The sequence below is a fragment of the Salvelinus sp. IW2-2015 genome, unplaced genomic scaffold, assembly GCF_002910315.2.
Source record: "Salvelinus sp. IW2-2015 unplaced genomic scaffold, ASM291031v2 Un_scaffold7933, whole genome shotgun sequence".
In the NCBI taxonomy this organism is placed as follows: Eukaryota; Metazoa; Chordata; class Actinopteri; order Salmoniformes; family Salmonidae; genus Salvelinus; species Salvelinus sp. IW2-2015.
This window is the reverse complement of record NW_019949193.1, coordinates 4,171-16,080: the sequence shown is the minus strand read 5'-3', so window position 1 is coordinate 16,080 and position 11,910 is coordinate 4,171. Positions and strand designations below refer to the sequence as shown.

Sequence of the window (11,910 nt, the reverse complement as noted above, 5' to 3'; positions counted from 1 at the left end):
GAGAAGTAGTGTCATCCGGTGTTATAATGGTGATGGTAAGCTCGCAGACACATCACGGCACAAGATACAGTAGAGCCCAGCATACATGGTCCGTCTTGTTCTATGTCGTAAAGCCCAGGCCGGCAGCCTAAACTAGGACGATGCTCGACATTCTAGTGGATGGACAGACTCCTTCCTCTCATCCATTCATACCTATAGGCTCCTTAGAGGCAAACACTCCACGAGAGCCACCCGATAGCCCACTGAGCAGCGATCGCCCCACTGCACACATCACACACAATCACACCTAACAAGACCCACGCGAGCAACACACAGAACACACACACACTACCGACACACGACACACACACCACAGCACCATCCACCTACACACTGCTAACATCTACATCTACCACTACCAACAGCACCACCAACGACACACACACACACACGACAGACCGTAAGCAGCACTATCGCATAGCAATAGACTACCCATACTACCCTACACACACATCACTACCACTACTACAGCCCCCAGCACCACACACCACACAGAGCCAGCAGCACCACAGCAGACGACATCACCCATTCATCATTATACCAAAACAGCACACACACCAAGCCACGCACAACCAACCAAACCAGTAGCGATCTAATCGAGCACAAACACACACATCACTCACACTAGCTACATCTCACAAACCAACAGCCACGCACAGATGAGTTCAAGATTGGGAGCAGAGAGTATGCTTCCGCTAACTATATGACGTATTGAGCCAGAGACAACACCACCGAAGAGGCAGATGCCAGCGATGTCTCTTTCTAATATCAAGTACAAGCACCTAGTCACTTCACAAGAGCCAAGTGGTGATGAGAGAAAGGCCTTGATAGATGTATGATACTAGAGACCGACAGCCAAGAGAACCAGGAGTAGCAGAGAGAATGCCATTGTATTGATAGTAGAGCCGCAGAGAGCGCACAGACAGAGGAGCACAAGAACTATGACGAAGTATAAGTGAGAAGGAGATCGTTAGTGATGAGTATATTTTGCTCCATTGTATTTATGTACCGAAAGAGAAGAACGAAGAAGTAGAGAGAAAACAGAGTAGTAAAAGAGAAGAGAAGAGTGTCAAAAAGAGAAGACGATGTAGAGAATGCAAATTGATGAATATGAATGTCCTATGAGATTGGTATGTATTAGACGATAAACGAAGCCAGTACATAGCGAAGACAGTAGAGTATGTTGTGAGAAGAGAAGAGTGATGATAGACGACAGAGACGAGTGAGAGAGATGAGATGATGAGAGAAGAGGAGAGCAAGATGACGATACGCAAGATAAAGATGTAGAGAAGAGCACGCGCAGAGTAGATCAAATGCAGAACAAGAGAACTGAAGAGATGAGAGCAAAGAGATGAAGACTTAGCGAGATTTATAAGAGTAAGCAGAGAAACGATAGAGGAGACAGAGATAGCGAGAGAGAGAGACTAAGAGACGTAAAACCGAAGAGCTAGATTGATGGAGTTGTGGATGTGGAGAGTCGTCCAATTCACGTATCTGAGAAGAGACCTAGATCACCGAGGATGAACTGTGGAGCCTAACCCAAGTTATTTCAGCCTCAGTATGGTTGCGGTATGAGATTCCGGTATTCCACCAACTCTAGGATCTATCTATATCGACATAGCTCCTTAGTATTAACACCCTCCGCTTACCAGTCTAGCACCCACACAGCATCACAACACTAATACACACACACACTAATACACACACACACTATACACACACACCTAATACACACACACACAAGGTCACTCATTGTTTCAGATGGACAAAAGTCCACTGTGTTTCTCTGATCCAGTTCATTCCAGAGACTGAGAGAAGGATTGTGGGAGATTGAACATCACGTCCAGATTAGGAGAATCAGATTATCGTTCCGTACCGGAGATACACCTAACAGAACCTAAATAAAAACCAATGAGTGACGTTTAAATCAGAAGAGGTCAAAAGGGGGGGGGGGGGTCAGAGATTGTTGACCTCTGACCCCTTGATTCTGAAAGGGTTAGGAATTTACAGTAAAAGGGGGAAACACATCACCATCATCACCAGAGAGAAGGTTTTGTTTTTTCCCTCTTGGTCTGAATAAAGGATAGTCGGACGGAGCGAGAGACAAAGAAGGAGAGCATGAAGAAGAGAGAGAGAGAAAAGACAGATCTCTCGAGAACGGATGGCTGTGCAGTTCAACTCCAGTCCAGCAGAGGGGGCAGTAGTGTCTCGTAGCTTTTTTTCCAGAAAGCTGCGGTCTGTCAACATGACCTGAGCTGCAGAAAAGTTGATCTACCAGCTGGTATTTAAGTATTTATGTAAGTGAAATCTACGACCCATCAATTCAATTTCTCGGCTTCCTATATCCCATTTCTGTTTGCTATTTCTCTGTTTGCTGCTGCCCGCTGGGAACTGGAGTTGAGCGTGGAAAGACGAGCTAATAGGGCGTCCTAGATTTAGACCAGGCACTGGGAGTTTAGAAAACAGTAGGGAGTTGCATGTATTAGAGAGGCCTGGTCTTAGACCAGTAGGGAGTTATTTAAGACCAGGCCTGGTTTAGACCAGTAGGAGTGAGTTATGTTAACCAGGCCTGGTTTAGACCAGTAGGGAGTTAGTTTAGACCGACCTGGTTTAGACCAGTAGGGAGTTAGTTTAGACCAGGCCTGGTTTAGACCAGTAGGGAGTTAGTTTAGACCAGGCCTCTGGTTATAGAACCAGTAGGGATGTTAGTTTAGACCAGGCCTGGTTTAGACCAGTAGGAGTTAGTTTAGACCCAGGCCCGGTTTAGACCAGTAGGGAGTTAGTTTAGACCAGGCCTGGTTAGACCAGTAGGAGTTAGTTTAGACCAGGCCCGGTTAGACCAGTAGGAGTTAGTTTAGACCAGGCCTGGTTAGACCAGTAGGGAGTTAGTTTAGACCAGGCCGTGGTTAGTAACCAGTAGGGAAGTTAGTTTTAAGCACAGCCCTGGATGTTTAGACCAGTAGGGAGTTAGTTTAGACCAGGCCTGGGTTTAGACAGTGGGAGTTAGTTTAGACCAGGCCTGGTTTAGACCAGTAGGGAGTTTAGACCCGAGTTTATAGACCCAGAGGTTCATGTTACCACTCTAGTATTTTAGTCTTAGACCAGGCACTGGTTTAGACCAGCTACGGGAGTTAGTTTAGACCAGGCCGCCCTTGCTTAGACCAGTAGGGAGTTTAGTTTAACCAGGCCTGGTTTAGACCACTAGGGAGTTAGTTTAACAGCCCGTGTGTTTTAACCCAGTAGTGGGAGTTGAGTTTAGACCAACCCCGGCGTCTTTTTTGAGGTTCGACAACTGTATCTTTGCCTTCGTTTCACACCTTGACTTCGAGCCAGGAAAGGAGACAGCAAGGAGACAGGAAAGGAGACAGGAAGGAGACAGGATAGACAGCATTCGGTTCATAGTAGACGGTTTAGTGGGGAACGAGCGTGCGACGACGGGGGGTTACGTAACAGGGGCGCGCGGATGACTGACTGTGCCCAAGGCTTGATGCCAGTTGTTGACTGAGGCAGTCATCTCCATGGAGGGTACCAGCTCGTCAGGCCTTTGTTGTCGGCGGCCCTTGGCCTTGCCTTCATGGTACCGGCTGTAGATACCCCGCCCAGCCAGAGTAACCCCCCAGGTATAACCCCCGGGGGCCGTGTGGCACGGCTACCTGCCGTCGCACGGGCCACGACTCGCCCACACACCTGCTGGAGATGGGCCCACAGTGGGGGGGGGGCGCTGTTTAAGTGGTACGCTTCAATAAATATATCAGCGGGTGGCATGTTCAGGATCACGTTCTATAGGGGCTGTTATAGTACCAGGCCCAGCGTCGTCCAGGTCAGGTTTGCCGGGTTAGGCCGTCATTTGTAAATTGTTGTTATTTTCATAGTTTGACGTCTTCACTGTTATTCTTACAATGTTATAAATAGTAAAAATAAAGAAAAAACCTTGTGAATGAGTCGGTGTGTTCTAAGACTTAAACGTGGAGTCCTGTTATACTATATAAATGAGTCGGTGTGTCTAAACTTTAAACTGGTACTTTATATATATATAAATAGATATTTGATCATATTCTGCTACAGATATTACTACGAACCCGTCCTCCCCAATTAAAGTGTCACCAACCTCCTGTGGTATTAAAGTTCGTTATTGCTATCCGTGATCCTTGGGACGTCACTACCCTAAAACCCTACCCTAAACCCTTTAAATGTCAACTTCAATGGGGTGATGTCCGAGAGTTGGGACGTCCCAAGGGATCCAGTGTAGACTTTTCCCGTCAAAGTGTGAAGTCGTCATTAGCAACATCATGGGGGGGGGTTGCTATGGGGCGTCATTTTACACGGTTTGTATATATACACGTTGTCTATGTTGATCTCGTCATTAGTTTGATTCCAACACTGCTATGACATCTAGTATCTGAAGGAGTGTGGGAGACATCGTGGGGGTCTGACAGTTTGTCCGTCTACCAACGAACTAAAAAAGGTGACGGAAACAGTAGGGAGAGGAAGTTGTGTGGGACACATCGTGGGGTCTGACAGTTTGTCCGTCTACCAACGAACTAAAAAAGGTGACGGAAACAGTAGGGAGAGGAAGTCGGTATAAGAAACCCAGAGAGAGTTTGGTCACGTGACCAGGAAGTTGACCATTTCATTGGATAAGGGGAGTGTAAAGGAGTAGCCAATAAGGACGGAAGAGATTACCATTGGTCTGTATCATTGGACCTCCTTTGGAGAGAGAAAACCAGAACACAGTGATCACAGTCAACGTCTGGACGGATTAGTTTGGATCGGACCAAATGGGACCCTGTCCCCTAAGTAGGGCACTACTTCTGACCAGGGCTCGTAGGGTTAGAGCCAATAGGGCTCTGGTCAATAGTAGTGCCCTGCAAATGGAATAGAGTGCTATTTAGGACACAGGTTTAGTTGAGCTGCCAACYCTCAGCACTTAACAGGGACACTCTGCAATATGGCTTCCTCAGAGGGTGACTTAACAGAGAGAAGCTTCCTGTTTACAGACGTGAGGGACAGCAGAATTTTAATCTGCCGATACTCCAGACAGCCACTAGGGGGATCCTCTTGATGCAGGTATAGAGTCCCACAGTGGAGGTGTCATAATACCCATAAGACCTAGCGGTCAAACAGGGAAATGATTCCAATCTTTTTTCCCCATAGGGGAATTTTATAAACACTTAAAATAAGGGCTGTGTTTTGTGTAGGTTTAACCTGCCGTGGCGTTTTGATAACCGTGTAAATCTCTCTCTACGACAAGGTGAACTTTTATCAATATATTCAGCTCTATTTACTCTCAGATTCGAAAATGCTAACTAGCATCGAAGTAGACATCGTGCCAGACTACAAATCCAGCATGCTCCTGCACCATCATCTCTAGCTGACACCTTTACTAACAGGTATTTGTGTCAATTTAAAACTTACACAAATTTAAAGTAGGGCCGTCATTGTAAATAAGAATGTGTTCTTAATTACTGACTTGCCTAGTTAAATGAAGGTAATAAAAAATTACAATAAATAAATAAATGTTAACAATTTATTCATTTCTACATGTAGCAAACATTAGATAGTTAATCCAGAGATTTGTAGTTTTTTTTATGAAAGCCACATTAGCAGCTAATTTAGCATTTAATTTGAGGGGGGGGTTTAAATACAGGCGAATACATTAATAAAAGATTTACACGGTTATCAAAACGCCACACAGGATAAACCTTCACGAAACCTCAGCCCTTATTTTAAGTGTTTCTAAAAATCCCTTATGGGGGAAAAATGATTGGAACATTCCTTGTTTGACCGCAGGGTTTTATGGGTAGCTGACTCATACTGTGGTACTCTATATGCCTCAAAGGAGGGAAGAACATAGGAAGACACAAACAGTGGCCATCTTGGGAATATTGGCGTTCTCGGTAGTCGCTAAGCAGGAAGTCTGGTATCCTATGATGTTCATATTGCGGAGCGTCCTTTACCCCCTAACAGTTATTGATGCTGATCAATAATCATTTAGAACCAGTCCACTCTTCAGGGGAGGGAGATCAATAATCATTTAAAACCAGACACTTTCAGGGAGAGAGATCATAATCATTTAGAACCAGTCCACCCTTCAGGGGAGGAGATCAATAATCATTTAGAACACAGTCCACTCTTCAGGGAGAGAGATCAATAATCATTTAAAACCAGACCACTCTTCAGGGAGAGAGATCATAATCATTTAGAACCAGTCCACCCTTCAGGGGAGAGAGATCAAAATATTTAGACCAGTCCACCCTTCAGGGAGAGAGATCAATAATCATTTAGAACAGTCCACCTTCAGGGGAGAGAGATCAATAATCATTTAGAACCAGTCCACCCTTCAGGGAAGAAGATCAATAATCATTTAGAACCAGACCACTCTTCAGGGGAGAGAGATCAATAATCATTTAAAACCAGACCACTCTTCAGGGAGGGAGATCAATAATCATTTAGAACCAGTCCACTCTTCAGGGAGGAGATCAATAATCATTTAAAACACAGCCCCTTTTTTTCCTATTCATCTGATACATCAATATCATCATATTGATCACATCATCTACTAATCACATGTATTGATGAGGTGGAGTCACTATTGGTTACATTTACAACACCACACCAGTCTATCTACAGATCATTGTGTCGTTAAACCGCGTTCTCTGCTAATAATTATGTCCATTCATACTAGTATAGACAACGACAACAAAGTAGCAGAATTGGACTGTCTGTGTAAACGCTGCCAAAGAGAACCAGAAGGAAAGAAGTCTAACCTTTAATGAAGTAGTCTCTGTTGGGTCCGATCAGCGTGCTGTAAGGGTACCCGTAGTAGGCGAGGTGTAGGGTCACACTGGTACACATAGTTCTGCTGACTGGTTCCGGAGCCGCCACGCGCCACGGCCGCTGTACGCCCCCTTTAGACGCCTTCTGGTAACGCGTGTACTGCTCTTTATCGACGGCTTAGCCAGGGTGACCTCGATATAGGACCCTCCACCTCCGTACCGTTCAGGTGTCCATGGCAACCACCGCGTCGTCACGGGACGAGAAGTGGACGAAGGCGTAGTCGCGGATCCTTCTTGACACGTTCCACGCAGCCCTGGTTCCACTGGCCAACACCTAGAACACAGTGACGTTTAATATAGCCTGGCTCTACTGCCAAACACTAGAACACAGTGACGTGTTAATACAGCCCTGGGTTCTGCTGGCCAAACACCTAGAACACAGAGGACATGTTATACAGCCTGGTTCTACTGGCAAAACCTAGAACACAGAGACATGTTAATAAGCCTGGTTCTACTGGCCAAACACCTAGAACACAGAACATGTAGAACAGCCTGGGTTCCACTGGCCAAACACCTGAGAAACACATGAACATTTAATACAGCCGTGGTTCACTGGCCAAACACCTAGAACACATGAGCGTGTTAAACTACAGCGCTGGGATATGCTTTGGCCAAACACCTAGAAACCAAGACATGTTAATATGACAGCTGGGTACTGGCCAAACACCTAAACACAGAGACATGTATATATAAGCCCTGGTTCTACTGGCCAAAACACCTAGACAACGACGTGCTTGTTAATACAAGCTGGCGCTTCTACTGGCCCAAACACCTAGCACACGAGACATTAAATAGCCTGGTTCTACTGGGCAACCCTAGAACACGAGACATGTTAAACAGCCTGGTCTACTGGCCAAACACCTAGAACACAAGAGTGTTATACAGCCTGGTTCCACTGGCCAAACACCTAGACACAGAACATGTTAATACAGCCTGGGTTCTACTGGCCAAACACCTAGAACACAGAGACATGTTAATACAGCCTGGTTCCACTGGCCAAACACCTAGAACACAGAGACCATGTTAATACAGCCTGGGTTCTACTGGCAAACACCTAGAAACACAATGACCGTGTTAATACGCCCTGGGCTTCACTGGCCAAACACCTAGAACACAGAGACATGTTAATACAGCCTGGGTTCTACTGGCCAAACACCTAGAACAGAGAGACATGTTAAAACAGCCTGGTTCTACTGGCCAAACACCTAGAACAGAGAGACATGTTTAAACAGCCTAGGTTCTACTGGCCAAACACCTAGAACAGAGAGACATGTTTAAACAGCCTAGGTTCTACTGGCCAAACACCTAGAACACAGAGACGTGTTTAAACAGCCTAGGTTCTACTGGCCAAACACCTAGCAACCAATCAATCAACAAATTGGTCAATCAACCAATCTATCAACCAATCAACTAATCCGTCAATCAATCAATAAATCATTCAATCAACCAATCAACCAATCAGGCAATCAATAAACCAGTTAATCAATCAATCAGTAAATCAACCAATCAATCCGACCTGTCGTAGTGTCTCCTCGCTGGTCTCCATCATCAGGTTCCTGACGTAGAGAATCTTCACGGTCTCCATGACGTCCTCGTCCACGTCTATCTCGGGTTCCGCCCAGTCCACGGCGATCTGGTGCCCCCACAGCTGGATCCTGCCGGGCATCAGCTTCCTGCGTGCCATGGCCGCTGCACGGTGACTCTCATACTCCACGAAGGCGAATCCCCGGTTCTTCATCTTGTCCGCTGCGCTGGCGTACACTATAACGTCCAGAACGCCCTCCGTCACCTTGGACACCTCSTCCAGGATCTCCTCTCTCTTCTTGGTTTTGGGGATGCCCCCGATGAAGAGGCGGCAGTTGTCCACGGAGCAGCATACCCCGAGGAGGCGGCCGGGRCGCACCTCGTAGTTGTTGAGCTCCCGGACGGCGCGTTTCGCCTGGTGTTTCTGCGTGTACATGACGAAGGCGTAGCCGCGGTTCTTCCCGTCGAAGTCCATCATCAGMCGCATCTCGTAGATCTGACCCACCGACTCGAACACCGGGACCAGCTCGTCTTCGTAGACGTCCCGGGGGATCTTCCCCACGAAGATCTCACAGCCGCGTGGCGGGGAGGCGGAGTCCCAGCCCGGCGGGGGGCCGTACTTCCTCTGACCGTTCTCCTGCACCATGCCGTAGCCCGTACGCTCCATCAGAGACACGAGGGMCGCTTCGTTGTGGGCCCCGGACACACCCTCGGGCACTGTGATTGGTCCATGCGGGGAGTGATGGGAGGGGCCTGGGGGGTTGGAACCGGAAGGCGCTGGGTTATTACTCATGGCTGAAGAGGAGGAGGCGGGATCTTCGGCTGTCATTCTGACTAAACCATCCAATCAGATGTGGTGCCTGAGAGAGAGAGAAGGGGGAAAAAGTTAATTCATTATTTTCTATTGGCTAAACGAGGGATCACGTCACGTTTGATGGACATCTAGAACCAGTCTAGAACCAGTCTAGAACCAGTCTAAGAACCAGTCTAGTAAAACCAGTCTAAGAAACCAGTCTAGAACCAGTCTAGAAACCAGTCTCAGAACCAGTCTAGAACCAGTGTCTAGAACCAGCCTAGAACCAGTCTAGAGGCATCATGACCTAAATATATGGTTGATATATCTACCTGTCTAGAACCAGTCTAGAACCAGTCTAGAACCAGTCTGAACCAGTCTAGGAGGCATCATGACCTAAATATATGTTGATATATCTACCTATCTAGATCCAGTCTAGAACCAGTCTAGAACCAGTCTAGAACCAGTCTAAGAACCAGTCTAGGAGGCATCATGACCTAAATATATGGTTGATATATCTACCTATCTTAAAACCAGTCTAGAACCAATCTAGAACCAATCTAGAACCAGTCTAGAACCAGTCTAGAACCAGTCTAAGACCAGTCTAAACCGTCTAGAACCAGTCTAGAAACCAGTCTAGAACCAGTCTAGAACCAGTCTAAGTACCAGTCTAGAACCAGTCTAGAACCAGTCTAGAACCAGTCTAGAACCAGTCTAAGAACCAGTCTAAGAACCAGGTCTAAAACCAGTCTAAAACCAGTCTAGAACCAGTCTAGAACCAGTCTAGAACCAGTCTAAGAACCAGTCTAGGAGGTCTGGCCTCTAAATGTAAGGTTGTCCTATTTACCTTTCTCTCAAATTTGTGCACAAATATGTGACATCCCTGATAGTGAGCATTTCTCCTTTGCCAAGATAATCCATCCAGCTGACAGATGTGGCATATCAAGAGCTGATTAAACAGCATAATCATTACACAGGTCACCTTGTGCCGGGGACAATAAAAGGTCACTCTAAAATGTGCAGTTTTGTCATACAACACAATGCCACAGATATCTCAAGTTTTGATGCGCCTGCAATTGGCTTGCTAACGGCAGGAACGTTCACCAGAGCTGTTGCCAGAGAATTTAAAGTTCATTTCTCTACCATAAGCCGCCTCCAAAGTCATTTTTGAGATTTTGTCAGTACGTCCAACCGGCTTCACAACCGCAGACCACGTGTAACCACGCCAGCCCAGGACCGCCACATCTGGCTTCTTCACCTGCGGATCATCTGAGACCAGCCCACCCGGACAACTGATGAAACTCTGGGTTTGCAGAACTGAAGAACTTCTACACAAACTGTCAGAAACCGTCTCAGGGAAGCTCATTCTACGTGCTCGTCGTCCTATCAGGTCATGACCTGACTGCAGTTCGGAGTGTAAACCGACTTCAGTGAGAAACGTTCACCTTCGATGGCCAACGCTGGAGAAATGTGCAATTCATCTGTATTCCCAGTCATGTGAAATCCACAGATTAGGGTTAATGACTGATTTCCTCATATGAACTGTAAACTCATTAAAACCTTTGAAATTGTTGCAGGTTCAAATCAAATCAAATGTATTTATATACCCTTCTTTACATCAGCTGATATCTCAAAGTGCTGTACAGAAATGTTACGTATATGATATATTTTTGTCAGTGTTGAATATACAAACAAGAGAAACTGAAGCCACAAATAGAGGAGCATCACAGCGCTTATTAAATCTGGAAGGAGCGTGAATTTTGGCTAATGGTTACGTACAGTGAGCACGACACAGTCACAGAGAACGCATAGACAACGACACGTCCTGTGAGAACACTGGCTCTAATCACACAATAAACCAGGAACGATACAGTAAATAATCAACTTCATTCCCTTTCCCTCTCCTCCTCCTCTCCTCTCCTCTCCTACTCCTCTCCCTCTCCTCTCCTCTCCTCTCCTCTTTCCTCTCCTCTCCTCTCCTTCTCCTCCTCCTTCCTCTCCTCTCACTCTCACTCTCCTCTTCTCCTTCTTGTCACCTCTCCTCTATCTCTATCAATCCTTTATCTGCCGGTTTTACAGTCCTGTGTTGCTGAGCTGTTTGACCTTCGAACTCCCAGGATACAGAATGAGGTCATTACGCTACTGTCCAGGTTCATCGCCTGGGTCACATGCTCCGTGTGTGTGGTGTGATGTCTGTACAGCCACAGTGGGTGTGGTGTTGTGTGTGTGGTGTGTGTGTGTGTGTGTGTGTGTGTGGTGTGTGTGTGGTGTGTGTGTGTGTGTGTGTGTGGTGTGTGTGTGTGTGCTGAGACAACCAGGAGCAGTTGACAAAGGCTCACAGGTCACAGAGAACAAATCACCAATCCTTTTTACTGACCAGCACGGCGTGTGTGGAACCTTAAACCTCTTACCCCCCTCTACAGACACAGAAACTATTTAAATCCTCAACACTCCTTGGTAACAAACACAATCAGACACCACTATCTCAGACACCACTATACTCCACTATCAGCACCACTATACTTCCACTATCAGCCACCCACTATACTCCACTACCAGAAACACATCCACTATCAGACACCACTTACTCCACTATCAGACACCACCTAGACTCCCCTATCAACACCACTAACTCCACGATCAGACACCACTACATACATCCACTGGCAGACACACACTAACATATACCATCTCTCTCTTTTTGTGTGTGTGTGTGTT

At 46.4% G+C, this 11,910-nt stretch overlaps 1 pseudogene; it reads right to left on the bottom strand.

Annotated features, from left to right (window-relative positions):
* Positions 1-3,511: 3,511 nt before the first annotated feature.
* LOC112079421 (RNA-binding protein 47-like) lies at positions 3,512-9,340 on the bottom strand (annotated as a pseudogene).
* Positions 9,341-11,910: the final 2,570 nt, after the last annotated feature.